This window comes from Sciurus vulgaris (genome assembly GCF_902686455.1).
Source record: "Sciurus vulgaris genome assembly, chromosome: 10".
NCBI classification, from domain to species: Eukaryota; Metazoa; Chordata; class Mammalia; order Rodentia; family Sciuridae; genus Sciurus; species Sciurus vulgaris.
The window spans coordinates 7,239,606-7,260,502 of NC_136470.1; the positions used below are offsets into that span (position 1 = coordinate 7,239,606).

The 20,897-nt window shown below is 52.2% G+C and overlaps 1 long non-coding RNA gene across 1 annotated transcript; it reads right to left on the bottom strand.

Moving 5' to 3' along the window:
• Positions 1-15,335: 15,335 nt before the first annotated feature.
• Positions 15,336-20,641, bottom strand: LOC306638256. Its single transcript, XR_013757453.1, has 3 exons — positions 19,478-20,641; positions 16,407-18,733; positions 15,336-15,762 (listed from the first exon to the last, which is right to left on the bottom strand). It is a non-coding gene; the product is annotated as an uncharacterized lncRNA (long non-coding RNA).
• Positions 20,642-20,897: the final 256 nt, after the last annotated feature.

Here is a 20,897-nt window from a genome sequence, read left to right on the forward strand (position 1 = left end):
CATACAGAACCAATACCGGGCGTAAAGGAACCGGGCCAAAGTTGGGGTTCTTGCAAACAGTCAGAGGGCAATGTGGCCTTGTCTGGCCCCCAAAATAGGCGATAGTCGAGTCACCCAGAATAGCCCAGTTGGCTGGCATCAGAGGTGGGTTATCAGTAAACTTTTACTTCTGCCATCCTTTGAAAAGAATGCTGACGAGGATTCCGGCCGGATTTCTACATCCTCAAACTTCCCGACAAAAATAATCCTGCAACCAACATACCGAAGACCTTGGACGTGCACAGCAAAGTTCATGACAGGTGTCCAAGGAACCCCGAGACCAGGGTCTGCACGCACTCACCTGCGGGATGAGGATTTGTGTGGAGGAAACGGAAGTCGACGGGATTCCAGCAGCGAGAGAGAAGGTGCCACAGCCCACTGACCTGTGTCCGCTGAAAGCACAGCGTCCACTCACAGAAGGCCAAGAAGAGGAGGGTGCAGCACCCAGGCCACGGTGAGCGTGAGAGCCAGTGCAGCCTGCCAACAGCGAGGGAGCAGTGGACATGCCCACAGGCCGCGCACCAAGGCCACACTCAGACCCTACACCCAGGCCACCAGCAGACCTCACACCATGGCACACTCAGACCTCACACACAGGCCATCCTCAGGCCTCACACCCAGGCCACCTTCAGGCCCCACACTCAGGCCACCCTCAGGCCTCACACCCAGGCCACCCTGAGACCTCACACCCAGGCCACACTCAGGCCTCACACCATGGCCACCCTCAGACCCTACACCCAGGCCACATTCTGGCCCCACACCACAGCCACCCTCAGACCTCACACCCAGGCCACACTCAGGCCTCACACCATGGCCACCCTCAGACCTCACACCCAGGCCACCCTCAGGCCCCACACCATGGCCACCCTCAGACCCCACACCACGGCCACCCTCAGGCCTCACACCCAGGCCACCCTCAGACCTCACACCCAGGCCACCCTCAGGCCTCACACCCAGGCCACACTCAGACCCCACACCATGGCCACCCTCAGACCCTACACCCAGGCCACCCTCAGACCTCACACCAAGGCCACCCTCAGACCTCACACCAAGGCCACTCTCAGGCCTCACACCCAGGCCACCCTCAGACCCCACACCCAGGCCACCCTCAGGCCTCACACCCAGGCCACCCTCAGACCCCACACCCAGGCCACCCTCAGACCCCACACCCAGGCCACCCTCAGACCTCACACCAAGGCCACCCTCAGACCTCACACCAAGGCCACCCTCAGACCTCACACCCAGGCCACCCTCAGACCTCACACCCAGGCCACCCTAGAACAAACTCCATAGTGAGGCTGGGTCGAAGGGGTGCTGGGTGGGGCAAGAAGGCTCAGGAGGCAAAGGTGGCAGAGGACATGAGAATCAGTCTCAGAAAACGTTAAGACAGAATGTTTTTATCATTTTTGGAAAAAGCAAAGCAAGAAGTGCTAGAGCCATGAAGACAGAAAGCCTGTCTCGACCTTTCCTCGCTCCTATGAGAAGAGGAAAACTCATTTCTCTGTTTAGGAAAGAGAAGCGGAAAGGGATCGTAGCCAAAGGAATACAGTCATCTAAGAAGAGAGCATGAACATTCAGTGGTGTTCAGAGACACGAAAGCACAGCCGAAAGGGGCAGATGCACGCAAACGAAAATATGACCGACCATCTGAAATGAGGTAAGGGGACAGGAAGGGTGAGATGCTATTCAGGTGTAAATTATAATTAGAAACACTCGAATACGGGATTTGAAAAGACAGAATGTATAACACAGCAGTACAAGGGAAATTTTTCACAAAAAATCTGAAAGGACATCAGAGCCAATAAGCAAAACAAATGATGCTTTAAAAGAAATAATAAACTTAAAAGAGGGAATTTTATAAAATTAAGAATAAGTGAAAATCGAGTGTGATGGCCCTTCACCACACCAGTAACTTGGGAGGCTGATGCAGGAGGATCACAAGTTTAAGGGCAGCCTCAACAACATAGCAAGACCCTGTCTCAAAACAAAAACAAATTTTAAAGAACCACGAGGTTAAGAGCCCTGGATCCAATCCCCAGGACCCAAAATAATAATAACAATAATTTTTTTTAAAAAACAAGTCTGCCACAGGCAGAGAAAGCTGCTGGGGTAAGGAAAGCTGAGTATCTAACAGCCAACATTACACACTGGAATCTGGGAGAATCCCAGGCCAGCTGTCGCCGGCTCTTCCCACAGAAACTCAAGGAGTAAGTGGTGGTTGAGATTCAGGTGACAACACAGGAAGGCAGAAAGAAATGTGGCATGGCAGTGTGTGTCTGCCACGGCCCTGCCACAGGTGGGTGGCCTCACTACAGATTCAAAACCTGAGATGGGTTAGATCAACCACAATGGCACCTCAGCTCCACTGTGCTGAGATCACAGGTCCTGGTCCAGGGCACGCAACACACAGGAGGGCAGGCCCTTCTGGACAAAGGGTTTCTTCCCTTCTCTGCTGCTGGGCTATACCAAACTTCAGCCTTCAACTTAAAAAGTTACAAGGTAGTGGTGCATGCCTGTGATCCCAGCAGCTCGGGAGGCTGAGGCAGGAGGATCAGGACTTCACAGCCAGCCTCAGCAATGGCAAGGTGCTAAGCAATTCAGTGAGACTCTGTCTCTAAATAAAATACAAAACAGGACTGGAGATGTGGCTAAGTTGGTTGAGTGCTCCTGAGTTCAATCCCTGGTACCCACCCCACCCCCCAAAAAAAGAAAGAAATGTTAGTTAAATGGGCAAAAACATAAAGAAATTCAGCTGAGAAATGGAAACAAAAAGAATAGAAATTACTGAGTTAAAAAATACAGTCCTATGGGGCTGGAGTTGTGGCTCAGTGGTAGAGTGCTTGCCTTGCATGTGTGAGGCACTGGGTTCCATCCTCAGCACCACATAAATAAATAAAATAAGGGTATTGTGTCCATCTACAACTAATTTTTTTTTAAATACAGTACCAAAGTAAAGAATTCAGTGAGTCAGCTTAACAGCAGACTGAAGAAAAAGAATTAGTGAACCTGAAAACATGTCAGTAGAAATCCTCCAAATTGAAGTATAGAAAGGAAAAGGTATCAAAGAGCAGAGGGTGAGAGAAACAGACGACACCAAATGGAGTGAAACACGTGCGATGGGAGTCCCAGAGAAGAAGAGAGAGAGATGAGGTCAGAACAAACACTTGGAGAGATTCTAACTCTCCCCAACGTAATGGATGACGTCAACACAGGGATCCAAGAACCAGACCGGGTCTCTGTCCATCTGAACTTCCCTCTGTCACAGCTTCCCTCATGGCTGGTGGACTCGGGTGGCTGCCATGATTTTCTGGCTGGCATGGGTCTGAGCTGGGTTCATTTGGGTTTAAGGGGATGAATGCCCGTGGCTCACGTCACTTGCCCCCAGGGTGAGTTGCCACAGCTAGTCTAGTGTAGAAACAAACGGCCTCCAGGAACGCTCTTCAGGCCCACTCCCCAACTCTCCCGGCTTGGTGGCACAAATACCACAGTACATGTTCCTGGACCAGATCCCTTCATCTGTCTCACAGGGGAACAAACTGCCTGTGTGAGGCGTGATGTTCTTAACTGCCCTGGTATTTTGCAATAGTTACATATGGGTTTTCCCAAGTTCACTAACAGAGTATTTTAAGCACACTTGTTACCACTGAGTTCTTAGAAGAGTCAATTAGAGAGAAATGTCAGCATAAATCTGTTTAGTCTATGCAATATGGATATAATAATATCATGAGGACTCTAATGCATTTTTTTAAAGAGTCAAGAGAGGAAACCCAAATGCAAGAGGAGTGCAAGAAAAAATTACTGAAAAAGTTGATGAACTTGAATATGCCTGTTCAACTGCGATTTGGAAAGATGGTTTGTTATGCTTCCGTAAAACAGGTGAGAAGTTACAAAACTTTCGTTGGATATGCCTGAAAAGTACGTTTTTTCTGACACAAAAATGTGTTAATGTGCTGAAATGAAATATACATAAAATTAATGGAATATTTAAAGGCAGTAAAGATGAAAAGGAATTATTTCAACATTGGAAAAAGAGTCTCAGTAACAGAAAAGTTCACATCATACCAAAAGCAGGACATCATTAACAGAAAGATGAATTTCCAACAGCAATAATAAACAGATTCTTGAATGATCTGACATCCAGTTGATGATGAGAAATGACTCGCGGGAACACGCTGAAGGAGATTGTAATTCCTCGCTTCCGTGGCACTAAACACTGACAACATGACATTCATAACGCGTCGCCTCCCTGAGGGCAGCAGTGACTCCTCTGGTGGATGAGGCAATGTCAGGTCAAAGGGCAGGTCAGGAGAGTTCTGCCTTGAAACCTTGAAGTGCACGGGTAAAAGACACGAGATGGAGATTTTCCCAGTCTTATCAATGATCCCAAGGCTTGCGCGGCATTACCAGTGAGTCATGAAGCTGATAAGCAAAGAAATCATTTCTGAGCTGCTGATGATGAATAGATGTCGGCCACAAATGCCAGAGGAAAGACCAGAATGCCAACCTCTCATTCTAGAAAATGACAGTGATGATGTAATACGGAGAGGAGGGTAGAGCACGCAGGCCAAGCAGGACGCGGGGCGAGGGAAGTAACTCAGGCAGCTAATTAAGAAAACTGTAAGCTGATTTTCTGGATTTTTTATGCATGTGCTATTAAATTTATATCTGATGTTAATTTTTTCTGTTCTAAATAAATATTCATTCCCAAGCAAGTGCGCATACTGAATCCTATTATTTATCATTTTGGAAGGCTCCAAAATGATATGTTCCACAAAACCTGGAGACACACCACAACAAAGCCCCAGCGGGTCTCCCGTGCCTTGGCTGCTGGTGACGGCTAGTGAGCAGGTGGGGTGAGGGCCATCCGGAGTGGTTTTCAAATACCTCCTAGTGTGTTTGATTTGTTATTTTTGTGATTTGTCAGTTCAAAAGGGAGTTTTGTTTTCTTTTTCTAAAGCTTCGGCCTGGTTCACTGTTAATAAGTAAAGCCAGAGGCAGGGCTGTGAGCCAGAGGGTGTCCAGCGATCAGAAAGATTTCAAAACACGGTCAGGCATCCCTATCGACGGGCCGCCTCGGAGAAGGCCGCCTAGGTGGCTGGTGGCGGTGTGAGCGGCGGAGCGGGCTCACAGCAGCTGTGGTGCCACCGGACGGTCCGCTCTCGTGGGACCACCGCGCCCATACGGGCTGTCGGAGGCCAGCGCTCGTTTTCAGCACCTGACTGGACAGATGTGGGATGTGACGTCAAAGCTACCAGGAAGGCATGAAGAAACAGGGCACGTGAGTCGTTCCGTAAAGACCACGGTCAAAGGGCAACGCGGGAGAGGGGACGCCCACCCCTCCCAGACCGAGGGCTCGCCGCCCACCACGGGTCCCTCCTGCATCATTTATTTTCAATGGTTTTAGTGAAGGAAACAGCAAAGCCGTCTGCTCAGACAGCCGGGCCAGGCACCCGAGAACTCCCGAGGAGACGGGGAAGCCTGGTTTAATACAGAGGAGCCTGCGTCTGCAGTGACCCCGGCCCCCAGGGGGGACAGACGAGCCCAGGTCAGCAGCGACCCCGGCCTCCAGAGGGGTGGCTAGGGCCCGCGGCCTGGCTTCGAGTCTCACCAGCATGTTGTCAACCTCATTCTTCCTGAAAACACCAAGGTCCACAGCAAGGAGAGGCCCAGGGAGAGGCAACAGGACACAGCAGAGGCATCTGTCCCGCCCTGACACCGAGGCAGCGGCCACTCTGAGCTCTGTGACAGTCACTGAACCCCCATGACTTACCATCAGGCCCCGCTTCCTGGAGCGTTTGTATGACCCTCCGTCTGGCTGGCCGGCTCCAGTCGGTGTCCACCCTCAACCACGGGGCATCTGCAGGATCTGCTGGGCCACAGAGGAGGGTGGTCTGAATCGTGCTTCAAGCGTGGTCCCTGGGTCAGCAGCACCAGCAGAAACTAGGAAAAGTGTGCAATGTGGATTCTCAGCCCCTCACAGACTAGATTACCAGATCAGAAACAAGGTCTGGAGAAGCAGCCGGCGATCTGCATTTAACCAGGTCTCAGGTCACTCTGGGGCCTGCTCAGGCTTGAGAAGCACTGATCTAAAGGGCCTCTAAGGCTTTTTTCCAACTAAGGAGGGGAAGCGGCAAAGCGTTGGTGAAGCAGGAGATGGAACAAGGGAGAATCGGGGATCAGGGGACACAATTCTTAGTGGGTGTGTGTGTCCCCCAAAGGCTCATTGCCAGAGCTGGTCCCGTGTGGCCGGGTGGAGGTGGTGGGACTGCTAACGGTGCGAGGTGAGCAGGTCACAAGGGCCCCACCTCGTGAATGGATCAACGCTGCCTCCCAGACGCAGGTCAGCTCTGGGAGTGGATTAGTTCCCGAGACAGTGGGGTGTTATAAAGCCAGGCCGCCCCACCTGCTTAGACCCTTCTGCATATGGCCATTTCCCTTTCTGCATCTCCACCATGTGGGAATGCAGCCAAGGGACCCTCACCAGGACACCAGTGCTATGAAGTATGGACCCTCCAGTTGACAAAATTGTGAGCCACATAAACCTCTTTTCCTTACGAAGCATCCAGCCTCGGGTAGTTTGTTATTGCAGACAAACTGGTGTCTACCCTGATATGGTTGTTCTGTTCCCAAAGAAAAAGACAAACAAGTTTCCTAAACAAGCAGAAGTCCATGTACCAGCCGGAGACAGAACAGAGCAGAATACAGGAGCCAAGTATTCCAGAGAAATCCAGCAGCCAGAGAAGTCTCACGCCATGCTGTTTCACTGGCCTTTATCACCTCTTGTCACAGAAGGGGAGAAAGCAGCAGCAGCCCTGAGTGGGAAGATTCACCAAAACCACTTCTGGGCAGAAAGTAACAGCTGTCCAGCCACCACCCAGAAGGGCCCCGTGGAAAGAGAGCACAAAAGGGAAAGAATATGCTCCCTAAGAGAAACAGGCCAGGGGCCCAGAGAAGGGAGGAGCGCCTGGGAGGGTTACCCAGGACTTCCTGAGCGGGGTGCTAGGACACAGGGTGTGGGAAGGTGCTAGGTGTCAATACGGTTTGAGCGTGTCTCCGAAGCCTGCGCCCAGTGGCCATGCTGGGATGTGGTGGAACCCTCCGAGGGGAGCCTCATGGGAGGTCTTGGGTCACGGGTGCTCTGCCCTTAGAAGGGATGAAGTGGTTCCTGAAGGAGCAGTTTGTTAGGAAAGAGCAGGACTGGACTGGCCCTGCTCTCTGGCTTCTGTTCTAACCATGGGCTCCCTGCTGAATGGACTCCTGTCATGATGTCATCTGCTATGAGGCACTCACCAGAAGCCATAAATTTTGGATTTTCAGCCTCCAAAATGTTGAACTAAATAAACCTCTTTCCTTTATGCATTACCCAGCTTCGGGTATTTTGTTACAGCAACAAAACCATAATAATGCAGAAGTCGGTGCTCTGTGAGGGAAATTCTGATTACAGGAGACAGAAGGCGGGGTTCCAACAGATGAATTCTCCTGCCTCCTTCCCCTGGAGGAGAAGCAGCAAGTCTGTCCCTTCAGCTTCCTTGGAGGCTTCCACAGGACCAGGCAGCCAGTCGATCTTTCTGATGAAGCTGAGACAAATCAGCTGACCCCTGCCCCGTATTTGTTTTCCTTCCTGACCTGCCTTGATCCTCTGCTCTGCCCCTTGGAATCTTCACATGCACACACATCAATAACGTGTCAGCACGTTATATCTGTTCAACTCGTTATATTTGTTCTTCCATTTTAAAAAGGCATATCAAAAATATTGCAAGTTCACATATAAAGTTTATATTTGGATATAAACTCTAGTCTAAACTCCATCCAATCAAGTTAGCTGTAGAAAGTGTTCTAGAGTCAAAAAAAACCTCTCTACCTGTCTTCATGCCTGTTACGTTTTGGATGTGAGGTGTCCCCCAAAAGCTCACGTGTGAGACGATGCAGGAGGTTCACAGGAGGAATGACTGGGCTGGAGAGCCGGAGCCCAGTCAGGGGACTAGTCCCTGTGGATTAACTGAGTGGTAACTGGAGCGGTGGGTGTGGCGGAGGAGGTGGGCACTGGGGTGTGGTCGTGGGTATGTATTTGTATCTGGCAAGTGGCGTCTCTCTCTGCTGCCTGAACACCATGTGAGCTGCATCCCTCTGCCACATGCTTCCGCCATGAAGTCCTGCCTCACCTCAAGCCCTGAGGAATGGAGCCAGCCTTCTGTGGACTGAGACCTCTGAAACTGAGCCCTCAAATAAACCTTTCTCCTCTATAACTGTGCTGCTCAGATCATTTCGTCACAGCAGCGAAAGAGCTGACTAAAACAAGGCCTCAGTTTCAAACAGAGTAAGCTACCTGGGTGCAAAAGGGACTTAGGAGGACAGGATGGTGCTCTGGGGAGGTGAGAGTCCCCTGGAGGGAAGGATGCAGGATCTGGAAGCAGAGGTGAGCTGGATCGGGACGGGCCAGTGCACAGCGAGCAGAGTCTGCAAATCCAGGTGAGTTGCAAGTCTCAAGCGCATGCTGGAAGTACAGGCTGCACGTGGCGGAAAATGTCAGAATCGACTTCTTCAGATCCGGAGATCAGCCAAAGATCTAAAAGAGGTTTATCAAAGAAAAATGACTGACGCGCAGCTGGGACCTTGGACTTGGCACCACGTCACCTTGTCCTGTTGACACCCCTCTTCCCATCGCCATGGCTGCGGTCCACTCAGAGGCCTTGAAGGACAGGCAGGGAAGGGGCACAAAGGACCCCCTGGGTCCACTCCCAGAGGCTGCCCTCACGACCTGTCCTGGAGGCCCCAGAAACTTCCAGCAGCTGCATTGACGAGGAACACAGATCCCACCCCTCACCCAGGAGGGCTACTGACCCGACAGCAGAAGAGCAAAGCCCAGGACGCGGCTTCCAGCCCTGCCACACCACATCGCCTGGATGACCAGCAGGCAGCAGGTGCTCGGGAGACTGGAAGGAAACGCCGCCCAGGAGGGAAGCAGTCAGAGGCCGTCTCCAGGGAGGCCCAGGTGGACACACGGCCGGAGAAGCCAGATCGGCCAGGGCAGGACGTTCAGAGAGCCAACAGAGAGCGCGAGAGCAGGGCCTTGGCACGCAGGGAGGTCAGGGGACAGAAGCCACTGAGCGTCTGCAGAGTTGAGAGGGCAACACGTATGTAGGGGCACGTGCACTTAATACAGGGCTGACGCACATGCAATACAGTGGGGTCACGGGGGATGTCGCGCCCAGCTCCTGCCCCCCTCACCCTCTCAGCGTATGGACAACGCCAGGTGGGCAGCTTTGCTCCACAATGTCCTCCCTGCCCCCGTTCCTTGCCTTACCACGGGCCCAAAAGCAATGGGACCCCCACTGCGAACTGAAGCCTCTGAGCCAAGTGAACCAACTCTTAGAATTGTTTACATGAGGTCTCTGTCACAGGGTGTCCCAGCAAGCTGACCAACACAGCCTTCTTGGGGACATTCAGGTTTCCATCCCTCTGACCAAAAGATCTGACAAGAACAGCTTAGAGGAGGAAGGGCTTGCTCGGCTCATGGTTTCGAACGCTTAGTCCATGGTCGGCCCACTCCGCACCTTTGGGCCTGAGGTGAGGCACAGCATTGTGGCAGAAGGGCCACGGAGAGAAGATGCTCGGCTCATGACAGTCGGGAAGCAGAGCTTAGGAGGAAGAAGTCAGGGATAATACAGTCCAAAAGGACACCCAGGGACCTGCCTCCTCCAGCCACACCCTCCGGCCTACAGTTACTGTAAGGGACCCCACGGAAACCACGACGGACACGGGAAGTCACATAAGGGAGTTTATTAAGCAAACAGAGTGTCTCCCTGCAGGGTAAGAGAGAAAATGAGAGGAAAAGAAAGGGAACGAGAAAGAACGCGCGCAAGAAAGTGTGAAGGCCAGGAGGATAGAGAGAGTGAGTAGGAAAGAGAAAGATGAGGAAAGATGGCGGGGTAGCTACAGTAAAGCAGGTGAATTCCACCGGGCTAATGGGACCAATATGGGAGAAGGACACTTGCAAGCTGACGGATGAACCAACAGCTAACCAGGATGTTCACAGACTGACAAGTGGTTGGGAGGCTGGGAAATGGTTAACACTCTTCAATCATTCAAATTACTAACCCATCAAATGGATCAATCCACTGATGAGCTACAGCTCCCTTGGTCATTTCACCTGTGAACATCCCCACGCTGGCTCACACATGAGCTTTTGAGGGGCACTGCCTGCCCAGACCACAACCCTGTCCAAACCTACCTGCCTCTCAGAGGCCCCACCTCCAAACGCCATCATACTGGGGAGTAAGGCTTCAACGTAGGAATTTGAGGAGTGCGTCAAAAACATCCAGTCCACAGCAGACAGAAAAAGGAAGCTGTTCAAGTGACAAGCAGTGTCTCAGAGACCTGTGGAGCACTACCAAGGGTGCCGGCATATCATAATACAATTTAGTCCCAGAAGGGCCTTCTGCCACAGGACATTTGCATCTTCTGCCTGAGACATTCTTCCTTATATACCAGCATGGCTCACTACCTTGCCTCTGCCAGGTCTCTGCTCAAATATCACCTCCAGTGAGGACTTCCCTGAATGCCCCCCAATATGAAAAGCAACTCTTACCCCCCTCACCTCCTCAGCACTTCAGCTCCCCATGCCCTGCTCTATCCTCCCCCACAACTGTGCTGTAGCTGACAGTCTATGTGTCTACTGTGCATGTGGTCGTGGTCCTCTCCCCTCCTTGAGGCAAGTTCCAAGAAGGCTGAGAGGTCGCACTTGGGTCACTGTCACACCCCAGCTGCCAATGCAGCCCTGGTACCTTACAGAGCTTCAGCAGATCCTTTTTGAATCAGCGGATTCTGTCATCCACACCGAGTCCCCCGCTTGGGTCCAGCAAGCGCACTCCCGGGAATTTAGGCGAATGATTTGAAAGAGAGAAGTGGTGCGAAGGCAGCTCTGTGTCACCAGAGAAGCTGCGTCTCACCTGCAGCCAGGGGAGGCCAGTGACTTCAGGAACAGGCCTGGGAGGAGAGAGAGGGGAGGCAGCCCTGAAGGAAGAGCAGACGCGGCGGAGGAGGTGCGGCCAGCGGGGCCAGAAGAGCCTGACACCGGGCTGTCGGGGGGTCTGCAGCGCTGCCGGAACGACTGGAGAGTCATTTCAACGGGAAGGACGAAAGCCATCCTCCCTCGAGGTGCGAAAGTCCTCAGGCAGGAAAATTCCTCAGGCAAAAGTATTTGAGGACACAGGTCACCCACGGGGACATAGCGATGACAAAGACACCCCTCTCGGGGCAGGGGCGAAAGGGACCCCAGGAGACCAGAGAGCTCTGGCTCAGTGGTGAGCACGTCACCCAGCAAACCTGAATCTGGACCAACACGGCCGGGCATCTGCCCCGCACGTCTTCACGGGGTCCTGCCCGCCTGGGGCCCAGCGCTGGTCCTGAGGCTGCGGTTGGTGCCCGGCGGGCCCTCAGGTCCCAGCCTTTGTGCGCAGCAGGTGCTACAGACACACAAACCCTAGGCTCCCAAACTCCCTCGCCTGAAACCCCAGGTGTCTCGCTCAGCCGGGTCTGGAGTTCGAAGAGAGCACAGTGCGCAGCCCGGTGAGTCCACAGCACCTCTCATCCAGCACGTTCGCGTTTCCACGGCAACACAGCAGCCACACCTGGTGGGGTAAAAGACTCACACGTCCAGGTTCAGGTCAAGGTTCTGCTCCTGAACGGGCTCCACGCGAAGCAGCACCACGTTTTCTGGTCCCAGAGCCTTTGCATATTAGGATTGGGGATGGATTTTGGAAATGAACTCTGTTTCCAGAGAGGCTTGTCACCATGGAAGAGAGACCGTGTGGAAGGTAGCCTTTGATAAATTCACAGATCGTTGTGTTGGACTAAGCTCCTGCGCTGGGCCCCAACCAATCCAATGAAAACTCAGAAGGGGGTTTCTCACCACCAAACCAAGAGCCGAGGGGCTGCCTGACCTTCTGAAGAATCAGGAGAGAAGCCATAGGAGCCCAGTTTCCAAAGCCGGCCAGTCAGTATGACTCCTTCCACGTTAGCATCTGTATCCTCTCACCCTCAAAGAGCTGACCTGAAGTGACCAGGGGGTTCTTCTTCCTGCCCTTGGGTCTCCCCGTGCGTGCCTTTAAAGGAGAGCCACTTTGAAACGGCCAACCTGCCTCCTTTCTACTCTCTCAGCCCTTCTCTGCCAGGAAACCAACCCCCTGCTGGGCCCATTGGAGCACTTACTCTATTTTATGGACTCAAGTGTTGTCCAGTCCTAGAATTACAAACAAGGCCAACCAAGACCTTAACTAAAGGGTCGCGACCTTTTCCCTTGACAGTGGTCAACAGCCAGGATCACCAGCCCCCAAATGCCCAGACCTCAGGCCCGGGCAGCACATGATGCTCATACCCAGCTCAAGAGTGATGGACAGAGAGAAAGAAACACCCGCTATTTACGGTCACAGAGCCTTGTCAGAAGCGAGGGTCACAAGGCAGATCCAAGCTGGAGGGAAGGGAGACGCAACTGCTCTCCAGGCAGGATTGGGAGAGAAGATCAGGATCTGCTCAGGAAAGAAGCCGGGCAGACAGTCAGGGCATCCCAGAGAGAGGAGCTCAGACGGGGCCAGAAGCAGGTTTCCACGCAGTCAGGTTGGCAATGAGAGCCCGTCCTGACTCCTACACAGTCTCAGCGGACGGGCGCCCTGTGTCTCGACCGGCGAGTACAAATGAAGCCTCAGCTCTGGAAGGAGTTTGAAACTTTTATTTTTTATGGGAGAGCTTCTGAGCCGAGTGCCTGGTTCTTCTTTCTTTACAGCTGTTGTCTTCTTGTTGTGTGGCTCTCTCCTACACAGCTGCTGATCTCTCCTGATGTTCCCCCTGATGTTCCCCCTGATGTTCCTCTTTTGTTGCGGAATGTGTGTAGCTATATAGGATGTAGCAGCCAATCAGCTAACGAGTCAGGCGTTTGGCTCGTGGACACATAATGGTGGGCAATGAGGACATGTACTGATCACGAGCTATGCACGGACATGGAAGAGATTTGTCAGCCAATGAAAGGCACTTCCTTAAAGTTGTTTTTCTTAGTGGTTAGGCTTCTTGGCGCCATGTTAGGGCGAGGCCAGCTACCGCTGTGGGCCCTACAGGGCAGCGGCACTCAACAGCCCTGTCTCCTTAACGTGTTAGAGTCAGATCTAACCCTACAGCGCACTGAACTGCGGAGACCTGCTCCACGTGCAGAGCAGCCAAGAGCAGACCCTGCCTCTGGGATCGACTCTTCTCAAATGTTTTGGGATCTATTTCAGGGCACTTTTAAAAAAATTTAGGTGTTGATAGGCCTTTATTTTATTCATTTATTGATATGTGGTGCTGAGAACCGAACTCAGTACCTACACATACTAGGCAATTGCTCTACCACTGAGCCCAGCCCCAGCCCGCAGGGCACTTCACCAGCTGTTTTCTCACTCAGGAAGCCAGAACGTAGCCACGGGGCCTTGAAGCCATTGTATTACAAAGGTTCTAAACTTCGCTCCTGCCTCCCCCTCCCCACCTCCTTCCCACAGAGCTCCCTTCCAGCCTGTGGCCCTCGCCTTTGTCACCTCCAGGCCCTGCAAGGCCGTCTGGGTCCTACCTCCTGACATTGGCAAACCACAGGAAAACGGAGCCCAGTTTTCTGCCCCAGCTGTTGGGGTCTGGAGCTCCATGAAGTCTCCACCATGTCATCTGTGGGTGGCAAGCACAAGTTCTATAGTTAAGCTTATATTGCATTAAAAAACACTGAAATACAGGGTTCTGTGATGCCTGGGAACCCCTGCTGGTTTCGAGGGAAACCTGGTATTAGAAAGTGGAAGGGACCCCAAAGGACGTCAGGCACTTAGAACTACAGCGGGTAGACCTCAGACGCCGGCCAGGCCGAGGAAAGCCCAACGGCGAGCTCCACAAAGGCCGATCAACAAGCCCTCTGAGCGGAGCCACGACAGTTCCGTGGGGTCACAGCCAAGGGCCGGAAGCCTCACAACCTGGCCCCGTGGTCAGTGGTCAATGTCCTCAAGATGCGCTGCTGTGCTGTGGCAGCGTGCCAGGCACCACGGAGAACAGAAATGCACGAGGTCTGGATTCTGAGATCCACACGTGCTCGACAACCACACACAGTCCAGGAAGTGAAACTGCCTGTGGGGACTGAGAGGGCCAGGGAGGGCACCGGCCAGGGCAGTCTGGGGTCAGGAGTGGAATCTGAGCTGCTCATAGTGACAGAACAGTCCACAGGCACCAAAGCCAGCAAAGGTGATCCGGGCACGGGAGTCAACCAGCAAGTCCGGAGACAGAAAGCAGGAGGCGGACTTGAGAAGGCATGTCCCACACACACAGCGGCAACACGCAGGGACGTCCCGAACGTCAGCGTACTGCCGGTCACTCGTGTTCAGGTCTCTTAGCTCCCAGGCACCGTCTGTCCTGGGCTTTGTGATACCAGGCTGGCTCTGGGAACCACCTTCCTGCTTGGCCCGCAGCCCCCTGCCACGTGCTGACAAAAGGGGGCGCCAGAGGGAGACTGACCGGCTGTGGGAGGAAGAGAGGGCCAGCTGCTTCCAGTTGGGTCAGCCACCCCGGCTGGGCTGCTTCATCCTGGCAAAGGCTTTTGCTTCTCTTTGGGCTCCATGTAGAGTTTTCTACGTAAGAAACTAGCTCACTACACACTCAGTACGAGATGCCAGCCCAGCCCAGCAGCGCCTGATTCGCAGGGACCTGAGTTTCATTACCTCCAAACTCTTCTTACTACATTTAATCATTCCAGCCTCTTCCTGTTGTTTCCCAAGTTCAAGGGAGGTAGCTGCCTCCTGCAGTCATTTCTCCATAACAGTTCTCCTCTTACCTTTCAGGTACTCAGTTAATAACTTTACACCTAGTTAACAACTATTTATATTAAATTCTATTAAAATAGCTGGATTGATTTCTATGTGTTCCTTGGGCACTGATAAATAAAATTAGGAAGAGAAATAAATCTGTATGTAATGAGGACACTTCTCCACAAACATGGAAGTTCAAAAGCATCTTTTACTTGACACAAATTAAATCCTACCCAGTGTGTGTTCAGCTCTTCAGGCCAGATGCCACATGTAAGCTCCAGGGGCTTATCCAGCACCAGGACATTCATCTGTGAGGACACTCTACTATAAGCTGGTCACTTCTCAGATGCGTGCTGTCCAATCCATTGGCCCCATGAAATCCAGGGGTCCTCGTCTTCTGTTCAGATCATCAAGGCTCAGAAATCCTGGGTGGCAGCCCCCTCATCCAGTCCATGGCCTGGCTAAGATCACTGTGGGAAAGCTCCTGGGCAAAGTGTGGAAGAGCAACCACTCTGGGAAGGTCTGACGGTTTCTTGTAAAGTTGCATTTACACTTGACATCTAACTAGAAGTTCCACTTCTCAGTACTTACACACACAAAATGAAAATGGGCTTCCAAACAGATTCATCTCATGTGTTAATAGCTTTATTCATAATAGCTGAGAACTGGAACCAACGCAGATGTCAACCAGTAAGCGAATGGATAAACCAACTCTGGTACATCTGTGAAATCAGGAGACTGCAAGATTTAACATCAGTTCTGATACACAAAAGAAGGTCACAATATGCCGAGTGAAAGAGCCAGCTACAGAAGAGTGGACACTGTGTGATTCCATTTATATAAAATCACAGGACAGGATAAGTTAGCTGCTGTCATTGAAATCAGATTTATTGTGTGGGTCTAGGAGTAGAGGAACCTAGAAAAAGGCAGAAAGGAATTTTGAAATGTGTTTAAAATATTCTGTCAATTCAGGTAACCATTACAGGGTTGTACACATTTTTTAAACTCATCAAACTAAAATGCATGCATTTTATTATGTGCAAATCATATCTCAATAAAATGAATTAAAATATTTAAATTTTTGAAAAGCACATCAGAGGAGTATTTATCCTTTAGATGCATGAAAGATGAAGTCTAAACTTCCCTCCCAAGCAAGCCAGAAGCCCAGCTTCCCATCTGGGTTTTGGTTTTTCAAACCAAGCCCAGTCTCCGGGTGTAAACAGAAAAAACAAATTGACATTTAAGGATGAAGTTGATCAAATGAAGTATCTGATCCATTATGGGCAGAGGTGGGCAGATATTCAGAAAAACAAAGATGAAAGCACGCCCAGGTGAAACGGAAACAGCAAAAATGAAAGGGTTAGGTAAGTGGCGGATGCACCCAGGAGAGCCCTCAGCAACCTTCCTGGTGTAATGAGCAGAGGAGCCAGTTCGCTAGTGACTGCACTGGTCCAAGTGCCACATTAAAATGGAAAGGAACAGAAATTATGAAGGATCATGAAGGGAGAGTCCCTAGAGTTTAGCAAACAACAGGATATGAGAGGGAACTTCAGAGACAACCTGGTCTTTGAAGCTTGAGTCTCTGCAGGAAAGCTGGTGTTGGAGGGTTGTTAACCAGAGCAACCTTCTCAGCAAGGCCAGATGTGGAGGAAATGCTGAGAGCTCCAGGTAGCCGCAGGACACACAGGATGAGCAGTGGCTGGGAAAGAAGTCAGAGCACATCTGGGCTTAGTAGTGTGCTTGAATGAGCCTTGTTCTTCTGCACACGCCATTCTTTGCCACAAAGACAAGTTCAAATGGAACCATAAAAGTGGTCCTGGACTCCTATGGGCAAAGAAAACACTTATGGCTCCCTAGCATCTTACTGTTTTTAATCAGGGATGAGCAGAAAGACAGGGCTAGGGAAAATTCTGAATGATCAGGTCGGAACAATCTGGATTCAAATCCCAAGTGGGCTACAGACCAGTTGTGTGAACTCTGGTCATTCACAACCTCTTGAGCCTCAGAATCCTATCACGTGAAACAAAGTTAACATCTACCTCATAGGCAATTAAATTTGGCAACTATCTGAGGAACCTGCTGGTGGCGGCTGTGAACCCGTCTCTTTCCCCCTCCAAACCTAGCCCACCGGACAGGACGGTCTTCTGCAGTATCCAGCACTCCTGCTCATAAGGTGCTTAACAAGCACTGAGCTGGAGAAGGATGTGGACCCGGGAGGCCAAGTGGTCATCCCAGCAGGGGTCCTGGGAATCCCAAGGGTCGTTGGGCTGTGACACTCGAATCCACGTACTTCCCAGACACACAGGAATGAGGGCAGCATCAGCCTGCCCCCTTCTGCCGGAAGGAGAGAAATGATGCCTGCCACCCCGTCACTGCAGAGGTTTCACTGCAGATTCACCCCGGGGGCCCGCAGGGCTTGTCGTGAAGTCCCGTGGGCATTCCACAGGGGCGCAAGCAGGTCAGCCCGGGTTTCTGCGAGGAAGGGAAGATGGCCTGTGCCACGATTTTCTTGGAGGGGCCCTCAAGGCGCCACGCCACGGGGACAGCGGGACAGCTTTCCCAGCGCAACTCAGCTTCGGAGCATTCGCTGGAAAGCCCCATTCCCGGGGGGCGCCCTGCACAGTGCTGGGAACAGGGCAGAGGCCCGCAGGGCACAAGGCTCGGCCACGAAGGTGCGCTGCCACCCGAAGACCCCCAGACCAGACCCGCAAGGGACGCCAGACCCATCCGGGTGCGCGGCGATCCACCTCCGCACTGCAGCTGCCAGTCCGAGCCACCCGCCAATCGGAGCTGCGGACGCGCGATCACGTGGCCGCCGCGCCGGAAAGGGCGCTTCCGCCTCGGCGGGAAGCCACGCCACGCGTCTTCTCGCGGGATCTCGCGCCGCCGGGTTCCTGCAACGTGCAGGCGGGACCGGGAGGCCCGCCGGCACCCACCGTCCTGTGCGGCTCCGGACGTCGGGATTTCCAGACTTGAGCGTCTCGGCCGCTGCCCTTCACTCCGCCCGCCGGAAACCTCGCGCCAGAGAGAACGTTCCAGCAGGAAACCGGGGCGGGCGTATCCGGGAGGACCGGAAACCTCGCACCCCAGGATGCGGGCGTCCAGATGAGAGGCGGGTGCCCCAGACGGGCCCTAGGTGGACGCCCTAGGTGGACTCCCTGGAGTGATGGGCAGAGGATCCTGCCCCCGCCGCACAGCGCGCGGCCGCTGTGACTGACAGCCCAGTGCTCCGTGCGTGTGTCAAGGAGTGGGCGGCGCGCTGGACCTCCTGTCCCAGTGCCCAGCCCCGCCTCAGGCCCCAGGGAGAGACCGGCCCCTCCCGGTGCCTGGCCTGTGCTGTCCCTCGGCCCAGCGTTGGCACCCCGGTGGAAGAAGGACGATGACCAGGACCAGCAGATGTCATGAGAATGCTTGAAGGAGCCGCTTCTCAACCACAGAGCTGGCCAGGAGTGAAAAACGGGCTCTCTGAGCAGACTCCCGTGGAGCTGTTAAAAGCGCCCACCCCTTACTCCTTCGTGTCAAATGAATGACATTTGTCCCAGATCCAACTGCATGAAAGAAATGATGTATGCCCTGGAAAAGTCAAACTGAAGTATTGCAGCTGCCCACAGGTGTCGGAGGCCCTTCCTGCCATTTTAAAACTCTCTGGAAATGCCTGAAACTCCTCACCATCCCCCGCCACACACACACCTTTAACCAGTCTCTGAGATCAGGAGTCTTCTGGATTCCTCAGTGGATGAAATGCCCTTAACTGTGAATTTCTGACCCAAGATAAATTAAAGCACTGGGTTCCTAGGGAGAAGGAAGAGAGGACACACAAGAAGGGGAAGAAAGACCTCCCTCCCGGGAGGGACTTGGAGAGAATCCAAAAGGGGTCCCTGGATCCACTGGGTACAAAGTCACCAAGGTGCAGGGGCGCCTGGCTCTCCTTGCAGTGCTTGACAGAGTTCCACTGAAGGATGATTGCAAAGACTCATCCTAAAAGGATTGTCGCCAGATGTATGCCTCCCTAGCTTGGATGTTATTCTGTGGAGTTTTCCTAATAATATATTACTCACTTCAGTCTGGGGATCTTGCTAGAGGTGATGGGAATAATTCTACAAATTGCCAGAAAAACATCATGGAGACAAAACACATGTTGAAACCCTGTGATGATTAACCTCACAACAGCAGAATGTTTTTATTATGTTAAAAACCAAACACTGCATTTACTGGCACAGCCAGAACCTGTTGGGGCACAGAAATTTATATATAACAATGTTTCCCCAAGTTCTGAACACAAAGCACCTCCCACAGTAGCTACAAAATATGGACCAGCTTATTTTATCAATGGCAAGCCCTGGTGATTAAGTAAGGATAATCTGTAAGGTTACTGTTTTCTCATAATCTTTCGGTAAAAACAATTTCTGCCTATGCTTTGGAAACTTTTTTGATTTTATTAGTCACAAGCCTGTCATCAAAGCCTGAAGAAAAATGTATATAATCCCAGCCTTCCCCAGAATAAAGTGGGAATGATTGCACCAGAACTAGAGTCTGTGTCTTTCATTCTCCATCCATCGCCAACGCTGTCTCCCCGCACCCCCTTACCAGGGTGGAACCCATGGACTCCTGCTGGGGCTGGACCCTGGCACCAAGGGATTACAAAATGTGGTCTGCCCAACTCCACTCCCAAACCAGGGCAGGTTGATTGTCTCCCCTCGTGGGGTTCTGTGGGAGAGATCACGTGAATCTGCAGAATGCTCACAGCCACCTGTGGGCACATTTGCAGCCCTAGGAACAAGGAATCCTGGCCCTTCCTGCTGGCCATGCCTCCCTCTGTGCAGCCATGTCACCACAGAGGAAAATTTCAAAACGACTTTTTCACGATGTATGAGAACCATGTGCTTCCTTTCTTAGGAAGCAAGCCAAAGAAAATTAAATTCTGGGCGTCTGGTTGCCACCAGCACCAGCCAGTGCTTGCTCAGGAGTCACACTGCTTAGACACCTAAACAGAATCACTTGATGTGACTCCATGAAGGAAAAGGAAGTTACTGTCCCTGCAAAGTGACCTTGTGACCCCCCCCCCCCCCAGTAAAGACACAGAACACAAAGCTGGCAAGCACTGAGGGACAGGTCATCTCTTCCAACCAGGTGGGGGCCCATGTGCCCAGGAGGCCTTTCATCTCTTGCTATGGACCACTGTTCCCTCTCCTCCCAGGGACATGGCACGTGGCACATAGATTATAACTGGTGCTCATTGTACACTAAGCTGAGGAAAGCCGCATTCCCAGCTGTGGACCTAATACCAGGACAGCAGGCCGCTCTACCTTATGTGCTGGTCTCTACCTGTTCGCAGCTCTTTCCACCCTCCAGGGGGCCGATTCCGTTCCATATTTCTGCTAGATCTGAATGGTCACATCAGGGAACCAGGCATATGTTTTCAAGACACAGGAGGGAACTCTTCATATTTGCACAGAACGTCTAGGTATACAAGGCACTTTCACATACTTTCCTTCAAGAAGGTCATCATCTTCTTGAAGGAAGATCTCTAACCCCAGGTTAGAGATCACGTCCCTCAGGCACGATGTCATTGGATGAATGACGCCACCTTAAAATTTGTGGATTGAAGTCCTGCACCCCAGCACTTTGAAATGTGACTGTAATTGGAGACCCTGTCTTTCAAAGGTAATAAAAGTTAAATGAGATCTCATGGGGGCCCTAAGACAGTGTGACTGGTATCATTCTACGAGATGAGGACACACAGACAACTGTGTGAAGGCGCTAGGAGAAGACGACCATCTACACACCGAAGAAAAGAGACCAACCCTACCGACACCCTGATCTGGGCCTCCCCACCTCCAGGACTTGAGGCAACAGTGTCTGCTGTTTGAGCTGCCGGTCTATGGTATATGTTACAGCAGCTCTGGCAAACTCGTATGCCCAGGGCAAGCAGGCAGCCAGATTAACTGATGGCTGGCACAATGTTCTTTCCCCTCCCAGGCAGGATGCACCTGTACATGAACTAGAAAAAGGCACCCCCTCCGCAGGATACACTTTTGTTGTGTGCCAGAA